The sequence below is a fragment of the Schistocerca serialis genome, chromosome 10 (genome assembly GCF_023864345.2).
Source record: "Schistocerca serialis cubense isolate TAMUIC-IGC-003099 chromosome 10, iqSchSeri2.2, whole genome shotgun sequence".
Taxonomy (NCBI): Eukaryota; Metazoa; Arthropoda; class Insecta; order Orthoptera; family Acrididae; genus Schistocerca; species Schistocerca serialis.
The window spans coordinates 200,026,644-200,048,844 of NC_064647.1; the positions used below are offsets into that span (position 1 = coordinate 200,026,644).

The 22,201-nt window shown below is 51.6% G+C and overlaps 1 protein-coding gene across 1 annotated transcript in view; it reads right to left on the reverse strand.

Annotated features, from left to right (window-relative positions):
- Positions 1 to 22,201, reverse strand: part of LOC126424685 (cytochrome P450 4C1-like) — a 174,654-nt gene that overhangs the window by 63,957 nt on the left and 88,496 nt on the right. The gene's annotated exons all lie outside the window — the stretch shown is intronic.

Here is a 22,201-nt window from a genome sequence, read left to right on the forward strand (position 1 = left end):
TGGTCAGAGCCATTTGAACCATTTTTGAACTGTCACAACACTCTAGGGAAAACCAAAAATATAAGAGCTACAGTGTAATTCATGACCAAAGTTAAAACATTAATCAAGCAAATAAAGAGGAAGAGCCCGCATCTCGTGGTCGTGCGTTAGCGTTCTCGCTTCCCACGCCCGGGTTCCCGGGTTCGATTCCCGGCGGGGTCAGGGATTTTCTCTGCCTCGTGATGGCTGGGTGTTATGTGATGTCCTTAGGTTAGTTAGGTTTAAGTAGTTCTAAGTTCTAGGGGACTGATGACCATAGATGTTAAGTCCCATAGTGCTCAGAGCCATTTGAACCAAAGAGGAAGATTTTGTTGTATTGGTGGAGGAAGAAAGAAAGAGAAGTAGCAACAGGTCAAGGATGAATTGAGGAAGGAGGAAAAGAGGTGATGATAAGGAAAAGTAGTAACATGTCAGTTACTGGCCACACTCGTTGGCTAATGCGGCTGCTATTGTGAATTCTAGCACTGTTTATCCTGTTTAAAGATGACGTGGAATATTCTCCTGCCTGGAGATAATAGGTCAACCTCCACTTAATCCAACTAAAGGCTGGTGGTTTTCGTTGGCCCTGCTGTTTATAAACACACAGAATGGTCAGTATTTCCCAATACCCTCTGGAAAAGAAGCTTCTCAAAGGTTTGACAGGGAGCAGTACCTAACAGCGAGTACCGTGAGCTTTAGCAGGAAATGGCCAGTTCAAGTGCCTACATTCTGCGCTGGAAGCTGATTAGCCAGAAGATCGGCATGTTACAACAATTCAGTGGAGTGGTGTTAGTAACTCACGAAGTTGGGGAGTCTGCCAAAAAGCTTTTGCTAAAGTAGGACGGGGACACATCGACGCTATGGAGCGGAGCTGAGATTTCAAGAGTGTGACGTTAATCGAATCGGGAGAGGATGACAAACTCGTTTTCAGATTTTTGTCAGAAAGACAGCGGCATAGATATCGAGCACTAGCTAGTCGGTCTAAGTTCTCATATTAGAATGTGGACACGTTAGCTATCTTGAGGTAGCAGTGATACTGATTTGGTGGAAACTTGTCAGTGGAAACTTGTAGTGTACTTTCGATTATGGTCTCGGTTTGTTCATGTAGGAGATACTACGATGGTGAGTCAAATGAAAACATTACATTTGTAATAACAAATCGAAATTTCGCGCCGTTATCCTGTAAGTTGGTAAACGTGCTACACACAGCGTGCAGAATGGCCTGTAGGTGGCAGCATAGTGCAGATGCGTACATACCGTCGCTGTATCAGAATAAAGATGGCCGCCCCAATTGCGACTTGCACCAGGGAAGAACAGCGTTCTGTTATTCGGTTTTTGCGTAGTGAAGGTGTGAAACCTGTTGAAATTCATCGACGAATGAAGGTTCAGTACGGTGATGCATGTTTGTCACAGCAGCAAGTCTACGAATGGAGTAGGAAGTTCGCAAATGGTGTGACTTCAGTGGAAGATGCTCCTCGTCCAGGTCAGGCACAATGAGTTGTGACTCCACAGAACTCGGCGGTTTTCCTTCACTATGGCTTCAACTGCCGCAGACACTGAATGACATTGCAGCATGTTTACAGATTAGTCATGGGTCAGCACAGCACATTGTGCATGATGTGCACCAGTTTCACAAAGTGTCTGCAAGATGGGTGCCACGGCAGCTGACTCCTGAAATGAGGAAACGACGTGTTGATGCTTGTGAAGAACTTCCTCGGCGCTTTGAACGAAAAGGTAATGGCTTCCTTGCAAGAATCGTTACTGGGGACGAAACCTGGGTTCACTTCCACCAACCGGAAATGAAGAGAGCGAGCAAGGAATGGCGCCGTTCCTCATCACCAAAACCAAACAACCTTCCAACAGAACCATCAGCAGGGAAGGTTATGCTGAATCTCTTTTGGGACGAAAAAGGCGTCATTTTGGAGCATTACATGCCTAGAGGGACCACTGTCACCAGTGCATCATACACAGATCTCCTAAAAAATCATCTGCGGCCTGCAATCAAATCAAAGCGACGTGGATTGCTGTCAGCAGGTGTCCTTTTGCTACATGACAATGCAAGGCCCTTCACTGACCGTCCAACAGTAGCAACAATCACAGCCCTGCATTTTGAGTGTCTTCCTCATCCACCACACTCACCAGACCTTGCCCCAAGTGATTTCCATATGTTTGGACCACTCAATGACGCAGTGGGAGGAAAGAAGTTCCGTTCTGATGAAGAGGTACGCCACGCGGTGCACGAGTGGTTGCGCGGACTACCAAAAGAATTTTTTTCTAAAGGAATTTATGCACTCTGTAAGCGTTGGGGGAGATTGTGTTGAAAAGTGATACAGCTTTGTACCACTTCTGCACAATAAATAATATTTTAAAAAATATTTTTCATTTGACTCACCCTCATATAAATCGATTGTTGTACTGACTGTGGTGCTCGTTTTTCAATCCAGTTGCAGGATCCGAGAGTTTTTTGAAAGTAGCTGGATTGTTACAGCGCTCTGGGTTAGCGGTATAGAAGAAGTGTATGTAGTAGATGCGTTACGGACCATCTGTACATTTTTCTATCTATTCAAGACGACATGTAATAAGCCAACATGGTTCAAAATGGACAGGTTGAGCACAGTCGATATCGTGCCCCGAAGAGCACCAGATCTCTGTACTTTTCTCTCTGGGATCATCTAAGAAGTGAAGTGTACTGCACTCTTGTTGATAGGGTTGAAGAACTAAAGCATCCAATTGTACAGACGTGTCAAGATACTTCTGATGATCCGGATGTATTTGTAACATTTTGTAACTCACTGCTGAGACTACAACACTACCAGTTATTACTGCGTAAGTAATCCCCGATAATGATACTCTTCTAAAGGAGTTAAAAGTTTGACTGCGAATGTGCTAACGGGAAAGAATCGGACTATGCTTCGTTACCTGAAAGGTTATGTTTTGACAGGGACACTAGTTAAGTCAATGGGGCTCGAACCAATGGTATTTAGGTTGTAAAGTGAAACTGCAGTTGCCTAATTAGCCAAAATGATTTCAGGCAAATGCACTGTTAATCAAGAAAACTGACTGTTTCATATGAGTTTAAGTTGGTTGGTTGGTTCGTTTGGGGAACGGGACCAAACAGCGAGATCATCGATCCCATCGGATTATGGAAGGATAGGGAAGGAAGTCGGCATGTACTTACCGGCATTTGCCTGAAGCGATTTAAGGAAATCACGGGAAACCTAATGCAGGATGACCAAACGCGAGTTTGAACCGTCGTTCTCCCGAACGCGAGTTCAGTATGCTAACCACTGTGCCACCTCGCTCGGTGACTTTGCTTTAAACTGGAATCTGTTTTAAAACTAGATACGAAACTATTGCACACTCTATCTAGTATTTGTAATGTAGTTAATCACGAGGATAACAGATAGAGAAATAAATATGCCCTAGTTTGTTGTCATTTCTCACTGACGCACACTGTCTGTTTTAAAGTAATAAATGTAATGTTCATTACACAGTACTGCTTAATAAAATAGGAGCACAGCTAAAGTGGACGTGAGGTGGTTCTAACACTTTACAACTGCAAGACAGCTATAGATAAATGGTAATTAAACTCTTATTCTCATTAATGTGGGCCGGCCGTGGTGGCCAAGCGGTTAAAGGCGCTACAGTCTGGAACCGCGCGACCGCTACGGTCGCAGGTTCGAATCCTGCCTCGGGCATGGATGTTTGTGATGTCCTTAGGTTAGTTAGGTTTAAGTAGTTCTAAGTTCTAGGGGACTGATGACCTTAGAAGTTAAGTCCCATAGTGCTCAGAGCCATCATTAATGTGTTTACTGTACTGAGGTGACAAAAGTCAAGTTGATGATGAAATGATAATTAAATCGAAACCCTTAGCTGCCGACAGGTGTTGTTGATATACATCAATGGGGACAGCTGCAAATGTGTGCTCCAACCAGGACTCGAACCCAGGATCTCCTGCTTACATGACAGATGCTCTGTCCATCTGAGACACCGAGGGCGACTGCAGGGACTTATCCCTTGCACGCTTCCCGTGAGACCCACATTCCCAACTGTCCACAAGTTACATTCGTAGTGTTCCTAATAGATAGTTGCCCATTCACTCATTACTCGCGCCAGACTTAGCTGACGAGTCCCGTACGAGTTCGAGCAAAGCCTACGCATTTGCACAGAAGGTCAATGGCCGGGTAGCCTTTAACTATATGTGAAGATGGTATCTGTCCCCGAAAGAAGAGATACCATTGATGACCATGCAGCTTCTCTAGAATGAAATGATAATTAAATCGAAACCCTTAGCTGCCGACAGGTGTTGTTGATATAAATCAATGAGGACAGCCGCAAATATGTGCCCCAACCACGACTCGAACCCGGGATCTCCTGTTTACATGATAGACTCTCTATCCATCTGAGCCACCGAGAGCACAGAGTAATGAGTGAATGGGCAAATATCTATTAGGAGCACTACGAATGTAGCTTGCGGACAGTTGGGAATGCGAGTTCACGGGAAGCGTGCAAGGGATAAGTTCCTGCAGTCGCACTATTCATCTGTGTCCTCGGTGGCTCAGATGGACAGTCTGCTTTAGGCGGTGGCGCGGAACGGGCCTGCTGTCCCGGCCTCGGGCGCGCGTGGACGAGGAAGTGTTTACACCGCCGGTACTCGCGTGTGTTGTTGTCTGACTCGATCGCCATGGCATACAATTTTCGAAAGACTACGCTCCAATTTACGTTCGACAACGAATTTGCCAGACCCAAAGCTTTCGAAATAGAGCGTTTTTTGAGGGAAGAAGTTCGTTTACCTGCTGCAGACATAATTGGAATACACCTGTCCATTGTAAGCAGTACAATGTACGTAAAGATGACCGACGAAGCTGCGTGTGAAAGAACTCTCTCCGCTGCTCAAAGAGGATTTAAATTTCGATACTCTGATGGCCATATCAGCGATGTAACAGTAGCTCCTTCAGGACTGGGTGTGAGGGTCATTCGGATCTTTGAATTGCCGTTTGAGGTGCCAGAATCGATGGTTACTGAATCGCCTGAACGCTGGGCAAGTTTTAGTACCTATCCTGTGTTAAACGGCGTGCGACAGGTGCGGATCGTCCTTACATATCCCGTCTTATATAAGCCGGCCGAAGTGGCCGTACGGTTAAAGGCGCTGCAGTCTGGAACCGCGAGACCGCTACGGTCGCAGGTTCGAATCCTGCCTCGGGCATGGATGTTTGTGATGTCCTTAGGTTAGTTAGGTTTAACTAGTTCTAAGTCCTAGGGGACTAATGACCTCAGCAGTTGAGTCCCATAGTGCTCAGAGCCATTTTCTTATTTATACATTGGCGGATGTCGAGCTATTGTGATCTACGATGGCCAGCCACGCACCTGTTCTGGCTGTGGTGGAGAAGGACATATCCGCTCGGAGTGCATACAACGCCGCGTCGTGCAACTGCCACATGGAGAAGCGTCACAGCGAGAAGTTCCCACGCAACTGCCGATGACGTACGTGTCGGTGACCCGCCGGGAGGTGTTGCCAAGTTCGGAGCGTGACAAGGACGTGTTTATGCAAGAGCAGACCGAGTTACGGGAGCATGGAAGTGACTCGGAGAATGTCCCTACACCCACGTCACTTCAGTTGAGGGAGGAACATTCCGAAAACTCACATGTAGCACGCGGCGTGGAAATAGAGGTCGAGACAGTGGCGCCGGCAACGGACCAACGAACGATCGACGAACACAGTGAGGCAGCAGAGGGCAGGGCACGCAAACAGCGATCGCCGAAGCGTCGCAAAAAGCGTCGCCATAGTTCGAGTGACACGTCCCCCCCTAGCCTATGGGACACGGAAGGTATCCTAGCCGAAGAACTGTCTGACACAGAGCACGAGCCTTGAGGACGCTGACAGGATTCCGTCAGATGGTGACCGGATGTCCTGCCTTTCAGATGGTCCCTCTTCATTGACACCGACTGACCCAGCGCTGCCGACGAAGGAGTCAGGGACACCAATGTCCCGGCAGCCACGTCGAAATACAACAGAGGACGTTTCTCGGATGGATGACTACTGCGACTGGGCGGAACCAGTCGAAGACATACAGGAATTGCCACCCCCAAATGATGACCACTCACTTACAGGATGCACACCACGGAACGACAACAAAGGAGGGCAGCCCGTTGGCGGGCACCCCTCTGAGCACGAATAGTGGACTAAAGCCCTTGGAGTTCTCAATGACATGACACGAGCATGACAACGACAACGAACCAAGCATATAAGGTGGGCACAGTGAACATTAACACCGCACGTTCGCTTGCAAAGATGCAACTTCTCCGGGACATGATTTACGCCACAGACGTCGATATTCTGCTGATGCAGGAAACCTGCAATGCTGCTTTTCCCGACGTGCATGGATACAACACTTACCTAGCGCCGACTCTAGGTGGAGGACGTCGCACAGCGATACTAGTCCGGGAAGGGATTCCGATGTGTGACCTCGATTACCTTCCTTCGGCTCGGGTTTTGGCTATGACCGTGAACGGCATTCGTATCGTCAACATCTATGCACCCTCCGGATCTGACAATCGACAGGCGCGTGCACGATTCTACTCGGAGGAGATTGCCTCCCTATTCCATGGGAGGTATGACCACATCTTGGTAGGGGGTATTTTAACTGTGTACTCACACCGAAGCATCAAACTCCTAATATCAGCTCCTGCCACGCATTGAACACGATCTGCCGGGACATGGCCCTTATGGACACGTGGGAAAAGATCCATGGGCAGCGAGAGGGCTACACGTATTTTACTAGCCACTCGGCGAGCAGGCTGGATCGGATTTATGTTTCTGACGGATTAAGAGATCATGTGTTGGCTGCTGAACGTTGGCCCACAGCATTTACGGATCACCTTGCATATTTATACACGTTAACCCTCCCACTGCAGCGGGTCTGGCGGAGTCGTAGTTCCTGGAAACTTAATTCATCCTTATTGGTGGATCTCGACTGTCGCCAGCGGATCGAAGAAACATGGCAGACTTGCACTCGCCGTCTGCCGCTGCACCGTACGGTTGTTTCGTGGTGGCTGCATTGTGAAAAACCGGCGATACGAAGAGCTCTCATAACGTATGGCAAGGAAAAAGCGAAATGGCTCCGAGATACACTTGATTATTACTACATGGTGCTCCGCGATCTGTCCTCCAGGGCCCCATCGCTTGAGCATCAAGCGGAAGTCCATCGCATTCAGGCCTGCATTTTATCGATCACGAGACGTCGACTGGAGGGACTTTCGATCCGTGCTCGGTGCTTGGACAACGTCGATGGAGAACGTATTGGCATGCATCATGCGTCCAAGAGACATGCGCGTAATCGCCGATCCCTAATCACAGTGCTCCATGATGACGATGGTCGGCCCTTGACGTCAGAACAGGACATTGCTGCTGAGTTTATGGAGCATTACCGCCTCCTTTTCACTGGGACGCCGACGGACAATCGGACAGGAGAAGAAATTTTGCGACAGATGCAAACGGAGGTGGATGGTCCGGATGCAGAGGCGCTATTGGAACCCCTAACGGAAGACGACATCCGGGGCGCACTCGCGAAGGGTGCGGTGCATAAATCCCCTGGGCCAGATGGGTTGACACTCGAATTTGCGGATTTAATGATGTCCCAGTTCGTATTGATGTATAATGAGTTACTGAACCCTGACACGGACGTTCCGTCGCAGTTCATCGCGGGACTGCTCATACCAATACCGAAATCGACGGCGAGTGTCAGCGCCCATCAATTTAGACCGCTCACGATACTCAATACTGACTATAAGAGCTTTGCGCGAATGTTGGCGGCAAGACTCAAGACTGTAATATCCAAGACAATACCACCAGATCAGGCTTGTCTAGGGGTTCGGAGCAACATACATTCTATCCTCGGCGAATACCGTGACGTAATTTCCCTGACGGAAGCTTGTCGCATGCGAGCGGCGTTCGTATCGGTGGATTTTGATCGTGCCTTTGACAGGATCAACCATGATTTCCTCGACTCGACCATGCGACGCATGGCGATACCACAGGATTTTATTACCGTCCTCATGCGCCTCCTTCGCGGCGCTTCTTCGACGGTGAGAGTCAATGGCAGGGAGGTAGGAACGATTCCTGTTTGCAGCTCAGTTAGGCAAGGATGTCCCTTGTCGATGATACTGTTTACAATAGCGCTCGAACCATTGATGCAGACTCTTAGACGGACTCTTAACAGGCGTCCGACTCCGTGCGAGCTCCTTCACGTGTCGTGCATATGCCGACGACTTGATGATACTCGTCCGGTCGGAGAACGAAGTCAGTCAGGTGGTTACCCTTCTTACGAAGCAGCTGCGGGAAACAGGGTCAACATGAATAAAACCAAGATCATGCACATCGGTCGAGGGCTGGACGCTCTGCACCGTTTACGACGGTGGACACCTTGCGATGCTTAAGTGTATTGTTCACCCGATCGCTACGGCAATCAGCGGCGGCGAGCTATCGACGTCTCCTCCAGAACGTCCGACTGCACATACGCAACAATTCACTCCGAACGCACGACCTGCTCCAAAGGGTGGACTACACTAATGTTCACCTGGCCTCGCGACTGCCGCACCTGGCACAGGTACTGTCAATGCCACATGGTATTGCCGACATATTAATGGCGGCCTTTGGATACTATGTCAGCCAAGGAATGTTGTTTAAGATCAAATACGAGACTTTAACTCTCCCACACCATTCTAGAGGACTTAACCTCACGGATGTGCGGAACAAGACTCTAGCTCTATACCTGCGAGCGACGCTACGCACTTGGAACCAACGACAACGCGCCATCACGTCGGCCATCCTGGATGTGCTTCTTCCCACGTCCTTTGAACCACCGGTGGCGGTAGGCACAATCTCGCCCTCTTTTTCTCACGTCGCGCGATTTTTTGTTGATTTTAGTTGTGTTCAGTTACAGATACCTTCTACAAGAATGCCCACTACCCGTGAGATATATCGATACTTGCGGCGTCATCATGGCAGCAATGTTGTCGAACTTAAATACCCAACACGAAACTGGCGATAGATTTGGCGAGCTGTCCATACACCTCTCCTCACCACAGCAGCGCGATCGTCATGGTATACACTAATCAACCGCAAGACAGTCAACCGCCAACGACTGTACGACATTCGCATGGTAGATTCCCCGCTCTGCCTTATATGTGGCATGCAGGACACCGACGAACATTCTCTACAGTGCGGTGAGGCAAAGGATGTTTGGCAACTGACGCAACGCGTCATGGTCCTCCTCCGACGCACCGACGAATCAACGATCATGACGGACGCTTTATTTTTCCCTGACGCCGTCTTTTTCCCCTCACAAAAAACTTCGGCAATCCGATGGATTGGAGGACACGCATCGCACTACGTGCTCTCGCGGACCTTGATATCGGGCATGGACTATTGGCTTTATCTACTAGAACAACACGAAATCATCCGACGCCACTCTAAATATAAAACGCATTTTGCGAACTTTCTAGGCAGCTTGTTTCATAACCCCCCGAAGCGGTGGGGAGTCCCAGGTTTACGTTGTTTCGAGGGATAGGATGTACTCCCAGTGAAGTGTCGAGGATGTCACTTCAGCCCTATATTTCTTTCCTTTCTTTTTCATATATGATTTTTCTTTTGGGACATTAAAATTAAATGAATAAATAAAATATTATTCTTACTAACACAGAAATTACAATGTACAATGTTTCCTTCCTGTTGCCTCTCCCTTATTTATCCTGTCAGGAGACGGGGACACTGTGGCCAGGCCTCCAAGTACGACCCCTGCCCACTCTGCCCCCTGACTGTCATTCTGTCATTACCTTGGACACCGTGGCCAGGCCTCCAAGTACGACCCCTGCCCACTCTGCCCCCTGACTGTCATTCTGTCATTACCTTGGACACCGTGGCCAGGCCTCCAAGTACGACCCCTGCCCACTCTGCCCCCTGACTGTCATTCTGTCATTACCTTGGACACCGTGGCCAGGCCTCCAAGTACGACCCCTGCCCACTCTGCCCCCTGACTGTCATTCTGTCATTACCTTGGACACCGTGGCCAGGCCTCCAAGTACGACCCCTGCCCACTCTGCCCCCTGACTGTCATTCTGTCATTACCTTGGACACCGTGGCCAGGCCTCCAAGTACGACCCCTGCCCACTCTGCCCCCTGACTGTCATTCTGTCATTACCTTGGACACCGTGGCCAGGCCTCCAAGTACGACCCCTGCCCACTCTGCCCCCTGACTGTCATTCTGTCATTACCTTGGACACCGTGGCCAGGCCTCCAAGTACGACCCCTGCCCACTCTGCCCCCTGACTGTCATTCTGTCATTACCTTGGACACCGTGGCCAGGCCTCCAAGTACGACCCCTGCCCACTCTGCCCCCTGACTGTCATTCTGTCATTACCTTGGACACCGTGGCCAGGCCTCCAAGTACGACCCCTGCCCACTCTGCCCCCTGACTGTCATTCTGTCATTACCTTGGACACCGTGGCCAGGCCTCCAAGTACGACCCCTGCCCACTCTGCCCCCTGACTGTCATTCTGTCATTACCTTGGACACCGTGGCCAGGCCTCCAAGTACGACCCCTGCCCACTCTGCCCCCTGACTGTCATTCTGTCATTACCTTGGACACCGTGGCCAGGCCTCCAAGTACGACCCCTGCCCACTCTGCCCCCTGACTGTCATTCTGTCATTACCTTGGACACCGTGGCCAGGCCTCCAAGTACGACCCCTGCCCACTCTGCCCCCTGACTGTCATTCTGTCATTACCTTGGACACCGTGGCCAGGCCTCCAAGTACGACTCCTGCCCACTCTTCCCCCTGACTGTCATTCTGTCATTACCTTGGACACCGTGGCCAGGCCTCCAAGTACGACCCCTGCCCACTCTGCCCCCTGACTGTCATTCTGTCATTACCTTGGACACCGTGGCCAGGCCTCCAAGTACGACTCCTGCCCACTCTTCCCCCTGACTGTCATTCTGTCATTACCTTGGACACCGTGGCCAGGCCTCCAAGTACGACCCCTGCCCACTCTGCCCCCTGACTGTCATTCTGTCATTACCTTGGACACCGTGGCCAGGCCTCCAAGTACGACTCCTGCCCACTCTTCCCCCTGACTGTCATTCTGTCATTACCTTGGACACCGTGGCCAGGCCTCCAAGTACGACCCCTGCCCACTCTGCCCCCTGACTGTCATTCTGTCATTACCTTGGACACCGTGGCCAGGCCTCCAAGTACGACCCCTGCCCACTCTGCCCCCTGACTGTCATTCTGTCATTACCTTGGACACCGTGGCCAGGCCTCCAAGTACGACCCCTGCCCACTCTGCCCCCTGACTGTCATTCTGTCATTACCTTGGACACCGTGGCCAGGCCTCCAAGTACGACTCCTGCCCACTCTTCCCCCTGACTGTCATTCTGTCATTACCTTGGACACCGCGGCCAGGCCTCCAAGTACGACCCCTGCCCACTCTGCCCCCTGACTGTCATTCTGTCATTACCTTGGACACCGTGGCCAGGCCTCCAAGTACGACCCCTGCCCACTCTGCCCCCTGACTGTCATTCTGTCATTACCTTGGACACCGTGGCCAGGCCTCCAAGTACGACCCCTGCCCACTCTGCCCCCTGACTGTCATTCTGTCATTACCTTGGACACCGTGGCCAGGCCTCCAAGTACGACTCCTGCCCACTCTCCCCCTGACTGTCATTCTGTCATTACCTTGGACACCGTGGCCAGGCCTCCAAGTACGACCCCTGCCCACTCTGCCCCCTGACTGTCATTCTGTCATTACCTTGGACACCGTGGCCAGGCCTCCAAGTACGACCCCTGCCCACTCTGCCCCCTGACTGTCATTCTGTCATTACCTTGGACACCGTGGCCAGGCCTCCAAGTACGACCCCTGCCCACTCTGCCCCCTGACTGTCATTCTGTCATTACCTTGGACACCGTGGCCAGGCCTCCAAGTACGACCCCTGCCCACTCTGCCCCCTGACTGTCATTCTGTCATTACCTTGGACACCGTGGCCAGGCCTCCAAGTACGACCCCTGCCCACTCTGCCCCCTGACTGTCATTCTGTCATTACCTTGGACACCGTGGCCAGGCCTCCAAGTACGACCCCTGCCCACTCTGCCCCCTGACTGTCATTCTGTCATTACCTTGGACACCGTGGCCAGGCCTCCAAGTACGACCCCTGCCCACTCTGCCCCCTGACTGTCATTCTGTCATTACCTTGGACACCGTGGCCAGGCCTCCAAGTACGACCCCTGCCCACTCTGCCCCCTGACTGTCATTCTGTCATTACCTTGGACACCGTGGCCAGGCCTCCAAGTACGACCCCTGCCCACTCTGCCCCCTGACTGTCATTCTGTCATTACCTTGGACACCGTGGCCAGGCCTCCAAGTACGACCCCTGCCCACTCTGCCCCCTGACTGTCATTCTGTCATTACCTTGGACACCGTGGCCAGGCCTCCAAGTACGACCCCTGCCCACTCTGCCCCCTGACTGTCATTCTGTCATTACCTTGGACACCGTGGCCAGGCCTCCAAGTACGACCCCTGCCCACTCTGCCCCCTGACTGTCATTCTGTCATTACCTTGGACACCGTGGCCAGGCCTCCAAGTACGACCCCTGCCCACTCTGCCCCCTGACTGTCATTCTGTCATTACCTTGGACACCGTGGCCAGGCCTCCAAGTACGACCCCTGCCCACTCTGCCCCCTGACTGTCATTCTGTCATTACCTTGGACACCGTGGCCAGGCCTCCAAGTACGACCCCTGCCCACTCTGCCCCCTGACTGTCATTCTGTCATTACCTTGGACACCGTGGCCAGGCCTCCAAGTACGACCCCTGCCCACTCTGCCCCCTGACTGTCATTCTGTCATTACCTTGGACACCGTGGCCAGGCCTCCAAGTACGACCCCTGCCCACTCTGCCCCCTGACTGTCATTCTGTCATTACCTTGGACACCGTGGCCAGGCCTCCAAGTACGACCCCTGCCCACTCTGCCCCCTGACTGTCATTCTGTCATTACCTTGGACACCGTGGCCAGGCCTCCAAGTACGACCCCTGCCCACTCTGCCCCCTGACTGTCATTCTGTCATTACCTTGGACACCGTAGCCAGGCCTCCAAGTACGACCCCTGCCCACTCTGCCCCCTGACTGTCATTCTGTCATTACCTTGGACACCGTGGCCAGGCCTCCAAGTACGACCCCTGCCCACTCTGCCCCCTGACTGTCATTCTGTCATTACCTTGGACACCGCGGCCAGGCCTCCAAGTACGACCCCTGCCCACTCTGCCCCCTGACTGTCATTCTGTCATTACCTTGGACACCGTGGCCAGGCCTCCAAGTACGACTCCTGCCCACTCTTCCCCCTGACTGTCATTCTGTCATTACCTTGGACACCGTGGCCAGGCCTCCAAGTACGACCCCTGCCCACTCTGCCCCCTGACTGTCATTCTGTCATTACCTTGGACACCGTGGCCAGGCCTCCAAGTACGACTCCTGCCCACTCTTCCCCCTGACTGTCATTCTGTCATTACCTTGGACACCGTGGCCAGGCCTCCAAGTACGACCCCTGCCCACTCTGCCCCCTGACTGTCATTCTGTCATTACCTTGGACACCGTGGCCAGGCCTCCAAGTACGACTCCTGCCCACTCTTCCCCCTGACTGTCATTCTGTCATTACCTTGGACACCGTGGCCAGGCCTCCAAGTACGACCCCTGCCCACTCTGCCCCCTGACTGTCATTCTGTCATTACCTTGGACACCGTGGCCAGGCCTCCAAGTACGACCCCTGCCCACTCTGCCCCCTGACTGTCATTCTGTCATTACCTTGGACACCGTGGCCAGGCCTCCAAGTACGACCCCTGCCCACTCTGCCCCCTGACTGTCATTCTGTCATTACCTTGGACACCGTGGCCAGGCCTCCAAGTACGACTCCTGCCCACTCTTCCCCCTGACTGTCATTCTGTCATTACCTTGGACACCGTGGCCAGGCCTCCAAGTACGACCCCTGCCCACTCTGCCCCCTGACTGTCATTCTGTCATTACCTTGGACACCGTGGCCAGGCCTCCAAGTACGACCCCTGCCCACTCTGCCCCCTGACTGTCATTCTGTCATTACCTTGGACACCGTGGCCAGGCCTCCAAGTACGACCCCTGCCCACTCTGCCCCCTGACTGTCATTCTGTCATTACCTTGGACACCGTGGCCAGGCCTCCAAGTACGACTCCTGCCCACTCTTCCCCCTGACTGTCATTCTGTCATTACCTTGGACACCGTGGCCAGGCCTCCAAGTACGACCCCTGCCCACTCTGCCCCCTGACTGTCATTCTGTCATTACCTTGGACACCGTGGCCAGGCCTCCAAGTACGACCCCTGCCCACTCTGCCCCCTGACTGTCATTCTGTCATTACCTTGGACACCGTGGCCAGGCCTCCAAGTACGACCCCTGCCCACTCTGCCCCCTGACTGTCATTCTGTCATTACCTTGGACACCGTGGCCAGGCCTCCAAGTACGACCCCTGCCCACTCTGCCCCCTGACTGTCATTCTGTCATTACCTTGGACACCGTGGCCAGGCCTCCAAGTACGACCCCTGCCCACTCTGCCCCCTGACTGTCATTCTGTCATTACCTTGGACACCGTGGCCAGGCCTCCAAGTACGACCCCTGCCCACTCTGCCCCCTGACTGTCATTCTGTCATTACCTTGGACACCGTGGCCAGGCCTCCAAGTACGACCCCTGCCCACTCTGCCCCCTGACTGTCATTCTGTCATTACCTTGGACACCGTGGCCAGGCCTCCAAGTACGACCCCTGCCCACTCTGCCCCCTGACTGTCATTCTGTCATTACCTTGGACACCGTGGCCAGGCCTCCAAGTACGACCCCTGCCCACTCTGCCCCCTGACTGTCATTCTGTCATTACCTTGGACACCGTGGCCAGGCCTCCAAGTACGACCCCTGCCCACTCTGCCCCCTGACTGTCATTCTGTCATTACCTTGGACACCGTGGCCAGGCCTCCAAGTACGACCCCTGCCCACTCTGCCCCCTGACTGTCATTCTGTCATTACCTTGGACACCGTGGCCAGTCCTCCAAGTACGACCCCTGCCCACTCTGCCCCCTGACTGTCATTCTGTCATTACCTTGGACACCGTGGCCAGGCCTCCAAGTACGACCCCTGCCCACTCTGCCCCCTGACTGTCATTCTGTCATTACCTTGGACACCGTGGCCAGGCCTCCAAGTACGACCCCTGCCCACTCTGCCCCCTGACTGTCATTCTGTCATTACCTTGGACACCGTGGCCAGGCCTCCAAGTACGACCCCTGCCCACTCTGCCCCCTGACTGTCATTCTGTCATTACCTTGGACACCGTGGCCAGGCCTCCAAGTACGACCCCTGCCCACTCTGCCCCCTGACTGTCATTCTGTCATTACCTTGGACACCGTAGCCAGGCCTCCAAGTACGACCCCTGCCCACTCTGCCCCCTGACTGTCATTCTGTCATTACCTTGGACACCGTGGCGAGGCCTCCAAGTACGACCCCTGCCCACTCTGCCCCCTGACTGTCATTCTGTCATTACCTTGGACACCGTGGCCAGGCCTCCAAGTACGACCCCTGCCCACTCTGCCCCCTGACTGTCATTCTGTCATTACCTTGGACACCGTGGCCAGGCCTCCGTATACGACCCCTGCCCACTCTGCCCCCTGACTGTCATTCTGTCATTACCTTGGACACCGTGGCCAGGCCTCCAAGTACGACCCCTGCCCACTCTGCCCCCTGACTGTCATTCTGTCATTACCTTGGACACCGTGGCCAGGCCTCCAAGTACGACCCCTGCCCACTCTGCCCCCTGACTGTCATTCTGTCATTACCTTGGACACCGTGGCCAGGCCTCCAAGTACGACCCCTGCCCACTCTGCCCCCTGACTGTCATTCTGTCATTACCTTGGACACCGTGGCCAGGCCTCCAAGTACGACCCCTGCCCACTCTGCCCCCTGACTGTCATTCTGTCATTACCTTGGACACCGTGGCCAGGCCTCCAAGTACGACCCCTGCCCACTCTGCCCCCTGACTGTCATTCTGTCATTACCTTGGACACCGTGGCCAGGCCTCCAAGTACGACCCCTGCCCACTCTGCCCCCTGACTGTCATTCTGTCATTACCTTGGACACCGTGGCCAGGCCTCCAAGTACGACCCCTGCCCACTCTGCCCCCTGACTGTCATTCTGTCATTACCTTGGACACCGTAGCCAGGCCTCCAAGTACGACCCCTGCCCACTCTGCCCCCTGACTGTCATTCTGTCATTACCTTGGACACCGTGGCCAGGCCTCCAAGTACGACCCCTGCCCACTCTGCCCCCTGACTGTCATTCTGTCATTACCTTGGACACCGCGGCCAGGCCTCCAAGTACGACCCCTGCCCACTCTGCCCCCTGACTGTCATTCTGTCATTACCTTGGACACCGTGGCCAGGCCTCCAAATACGACCCCTGCCCACTCAGCCCCCTGACTGTCATTCTGTCATTACCTTGGACACCGTGGCCAGGCCTCCAAGTACGACTCCTGCCCACTCTTCCCCCTGACTGTCATTCTGTCATTACTTTGGACACCGTGGCCAGGCCTCCAAGTACGACCCCTGCCCACTCTGCCCCCTGACTGTCATTCTGTCATTACCTTGGACACCGCGGCCAGGCCTCCAAGTACGACCCCTGCCCACTCTGCCCCCTGACTGTCATTCTGTCATTACCTTGGACACCGCGGCCAGGCCTCCAAGTACGACCCCTGCCCACTCTGCCCCCTGACTGTCATTCTGTCATTACCTTGGACACCGTGGCCAGGCCTCCAAGTACGACCCCTGCCCACTCTGCCCCCTGACTGTCATTCTGTCATTACCTTGGACACCGTGGCCAGGCCTCCAAGTACGACCCCTGCCCACTCTGCCCCCTGACTGTCATTCTGTCATTACCTTGGACACCGCGGCCAGGCCTCCAAGTACGACCCCTGCCCACTCTGCCCCCTGGCTGTCATTCTGTCATTACCTTGGACACCGTGGCCAGGCCTCCAAGTACGACCCCTGCCCACTCTGCCCCCTGACTGTCATTCTGTCATTACCTTGGACACCGCGGCCAGGCCTCCAAGTACGACCCCTGCCCACTCTGCCCCCTGACTGTCATTCTGTCATTACCTTGGACACCGCGGCCAGGCCTCCAAGTACGACCCCTGCCCACTCTGCCCCCTGGCTGTCATTCTGTCATTACCTTGGACACCGTGGCCAGGCCTCCAAGTACGACCCCTGCCCACTCTGCCCCCTGACTGTCATTCTGTCATTACCTTGGACACCGTGGCCAGGCCTCCAAATACGACCCCTGCCCACTCTGCCCCCTGACTGTCATTCTGTCATTACCTTAAAAAAAATAAATAAAGAATAAAAAAATAAAAAACGCGGTTCTAGGCGGAAAAAAACTACTAAGCCGAGCAGACTCCTAAATCTTTGTATTCCAATTTTTTTCGTGATCCTATTTAGGTGAAGTAATGCCTTTATGTTGCCCTGAGCTACTTTAAAGCTAAAAAAAAAAGAGTCGGAAAGAACGTCTGCCATGTAAGCAGGAGATCCCGGGTTCGAGTCCTGGTTGGGGCACACATTTTCAGCTGTCCCCATTGATGTATTTCAGTAACACCTCTCGGCAGCTAAGGGTTTCGATTTAATTATCATTTCATTCTAGAGAAGCTGCACAGTCATGAATGGTATCTGTTCTTTTGGGAACAGATACCATCTTCATATCAAGTTGGTGATGTTTAGTTTGGGAGGCGGTCATCTGTGCCCGTATAAAGTCCCAATATTTACACAGTCCAATTCTTAACTCAGTCCAATCCAGCAACTGTCATGAATGATGCTGCTGATGATGAAATGTTGAGGACAATACAAACATCCAGTCCCCAGGCCGGCCGGTAAAAGTCAAGTGTTGCCTCCCAATATCGTGGCGGACCTCCTGTTCATTCGGTGTAATGCAGGAGCTCGACGAGGCATGGACTGAACAAATCATTGGAAGTCCCCTGCAGAAATATTGGTGCAGGAATTTGTGCACGTACTGACCTTTCGATTATGTCGCATAAATGTTCGATGTGATTCACGTGGGGCGATGTTCACTGTCAAATCATTCACTCGAACTGTCGAGAATGTTCTTCAAACCAAACAGTTGGAGCCCGGTGATGTGGTTGTGAACATGGCTGTAGATGGACCCCATTTAGCTGAACATAACCGTTTACAGTCAATGACTGGTTCAGGTGGACTAGAGGACTCAGTTCTTTCTATGTAAACTCAGCTCACCACCAGATGGCACAGTTGTTGACAACTTGGGTCCATTGTTTCGTGGAGTCTGCGTCACAGACGAAGCCTACCATCAGCTCTTACCAACAGAAATCGGGACTCATATGATCAGATCACGGTTGTCCAGTAGTCTAGGGTCCAACCGACATGGTCACGAGGCCAGTAGAGGCGCTGCAGGCGATGACGTGCTGTTAACAATGGCACTCGCGTCGGCCGTCTGCTGCCATAAACCATTAACGTGATATTTTGCTGCACTGTCCTAAGGCCGGTATTACACTATCATATTTCTTTGACAAGGATTTGATCAAAGATATGATCAAATATTCGTCAAATTTTTTGACGAAGATATTTGACGTCGCGCTAAAAAGGGGTATTACACTGTCGTCATATTTTTCATCATATTTCAAGATGGCGGACAACAACCTCTTGTTCTGCACTGCAGTTACTAGTACCACAATTGCACAGTGTGTATTTGGATGAAAAGCGGCGGAAAAAAAGGAAACATACTTGGATGAAGCCATAGGTATTACGTCGAGATAGTAAAAGCATTCAGCAAAATGTGTTACTGTGTTACAGGAGGACGTGAATTACTTACGAATGGGTCAGAGTGTATTTCAGTATTTGCTCAGTAAAGTGGCTTCTCATATTACAAAAGAGAATAATCTTTTGAGAAATGCTTTACTTGCAGAAGACAGGCAAACAGTGACACTGGGATTTCTTGACGCAGGAAACAGCTACTCTAGTTTACAACACAGCACTCGAATATCATATTGCACATTAACCAAAATAATTCCAGAAAGGTGTGAAGCTCAAAAATGGTTCAAATGGCTCTAAGCACTATGGGACTTAACATCTAAGGTCATCAGTTCCCTAGACTTAAAACTATTTAAACCTAATTAACCTAAGGACATCACACACATCCATGCCCGAGGCAGGATTCGAATCTGCGACCGTAGCAGCTGCGTGGTTCCGGACTGAAGCGCCTAGAACCGCTCGGCCACAGCGACCGGCTTACTTTTATCACTTCAGTGTAAAGCTGTATACACAAATGGAAATGTTAGAATCACTATCAGGAACCTGCGAAGTACAGATTAATTGTGTTGGCCTTTAAGCTCTAATGACTGTAAATATATCTAATAATCAAAACTCCATTCTGTCACTTTAGTAGTAAACAGAACTTATAATTAGACTGAAAACTGAATAATGTAATTAGTCCGTTTTGCAATACTTTTACTGAACATGTGAAAAGCATTCCGTACAAAGATTAATTAAACACTTGAGAAAATTATGGTTCCACGAAAGCAGATAACACTTTTCGACAATAATTATTGTTTAGTTCTTAAGAATTCAAACACTCACAGTTACTTAACCTCTAGGAATAGGAACCTGCGCAGGGGGGATATATCAGTGTTCTTAGGATAAAGGTGAAATTGCATTACTTATTATTTGCACGTTAAGTGACTTACTGGTCCATGCTAAAAGAACAATACTAAACTTTACTTGTAGTGAATGTTGTGTAGGTTACGACCTTGTGTGGCAAAAGTATGAAGTCGTGATGCTTGATCACGGCTCTTGACGTTAAATAGCTTTGTAAATTATCGTAAATATCATGATCCGAATATACATCCAAATCTAGGTATTTTTACTGTTATCTTGCTGCTAAAGTTGCATCTTTTGGCACTCAGGATGTTCTTCGTGTGCCAATTAGCCACCGACTGTCTCATTCACAAAAACTTCTTACAGCACTTCCCGCCAAACCACGTTTTACATTCCGCATTAGCGTGTTTGCGGGTTGCGGGGGGGGGGGGGGGGCGGTGGTTCCCTCCAGGATTGTTCCTTCGTTGATTTGGGGGGAGGCATCAAACAACGAGGTCATCGGTCCTATCAGGTTACGGAAGAATGGGGAAGGAAATCGGCCGTGCCCTTTCGAAGGAACCATCCCGGCATTTGCCTGAAGCATACTTAGGGAAATCACGGAAAACCTGAATCAGAATGGTTGGACGCGAGTTTGAAGCGTCGTCCTGCCGAATGCGAGTCCTGCACCATTCCCTCGAGGTTTTATATCTGTGTAAACCTAGGTACCCTATGCAAGAACCAGTCTTATACGAGGGGCGTTCAATAAATAATGCAACACACATCTTTCGGCCAATTTCGTTTGGAAAAAAAATGTAGACATTGTTGGGAATATAGTGGAATATTCCCGCTTCAGCCTCTATAGTTTCATGAAGTTCCGATAAGTGGTGACGATAGGTAGCCTTCAGAATGGCTTCTGTAATGAAGGAGCGTTCCAAGCAGAGAGTTGTCATTGAGTTTTGGCAGAAAACCAGAGCATCGCAGATATTTATAAGCACTTCGAGAATGTCTATAGACAGTTGGAAGTGAACAAAAACATGGTGAGTCATTGGACGAGGCGCCTGTCACCGTGGGCTACAAAGGGTTTTAGATGACACAGAAACTTGGGCCCGTCACTGGCGCATCACCATCAACTCTGAAAACACGCAGGCTATGCTGATTACCCAGAGGCTCAGAAGGCGCGAACCTCCGCAACGCCCCCCCCCCCTCCACCTTCACCTAAACGGAACCCAACTCCCCTGGCGCAGAACCGCCAGGCATCTTGGCGTAACCTTGGACTCTCGTCTTACGTGGAAACCCCACATACACGAGGTCCACAGGAAAGTCTGCGCCAGAATGTCCATCCTGTACCCAATCCTCAATTCAACCAGCTCCCTTCCCTGCTCTATAGGAGTGAATGTGTATCAGGCCCTGATCCGGCCAGTAATGGAATATGCATGCCCTGTCTGGGGAAGCAGTACCTGGATAAACTCCAGTGGCTGCAAAACCGCGCCCTCAGGCAGGCACTGCATCTACCTGATGATCTGCACGCCGCAGCTGAAATCCCACTCTTGAGAGAGCGTTTCCACGATCTGGCATGGGCCTTCTATGAAAGTTCTTCCAGATCAGGAAACGTCCTCATCCACTCCCTAGGTCGGTATGACATGTCCCACGATAAGCACAAACGCCCAGTGACGATCTTCGATGATTAAGTCAAAGAGAAAATCCCAATATCCAATCCCTAATCCTGCTCCCTCCCACGTACTACCAATCATCTCGCCAACCTCAGGCAAGTACCAGACGCATACAGAACATTCATCACGTTTCAGAGGCACCATAAAATCACAGATAAAAATCACACACACAAGTACACAGAGGAGTAAAAGCCGAAAGGCTACAAACTCCCCAACACACTTCCACAAAGAGGGGAAAATATAAGATGATAGTGAGGGTGCCTGTCATCACCATGACAAAATCACACAAACATGTCCGATTTGCCTCCTGCCGGTTGCCACAGCTGTGACTCCTGCAGTTTTGGAACGGGCGGACACTCTCATTCGAGGTGATCAAAAGATCACTGTCAGACACCTCGCTGCTCGTATGGACGTCTCTGCTGGTGTTGTTGACACACTCATCCACCAAATGTGGTACTCAAAGGTATGAGTCAACTCGCTCCTTCCGACTTCTATCTGTTTGAGCCAATGAAGGATGCACTCCAGAAGAAGCAGTATGTGGATGACTGGAAGGTTATTGATGCAGCAAGACGTTGGCTCCGATGTCGACCAGTAGAGTGGTACCATGCGGGCGTACAGGCCATCCCATTAAGGTGGCGGAAGGCCGTCGCATTGAAAGAAGATTATGTTGAAAAATAAGGTTTTGTAGCGAAAAGTGTGGGGAATTAAATGGTGTATTGGAATCCTGAACAAAACCAACCTGATTTTAGGGAAAAAAATGTGTTGCACACTGAACGTCCCTCACACATAACATTTTAACATATTTACA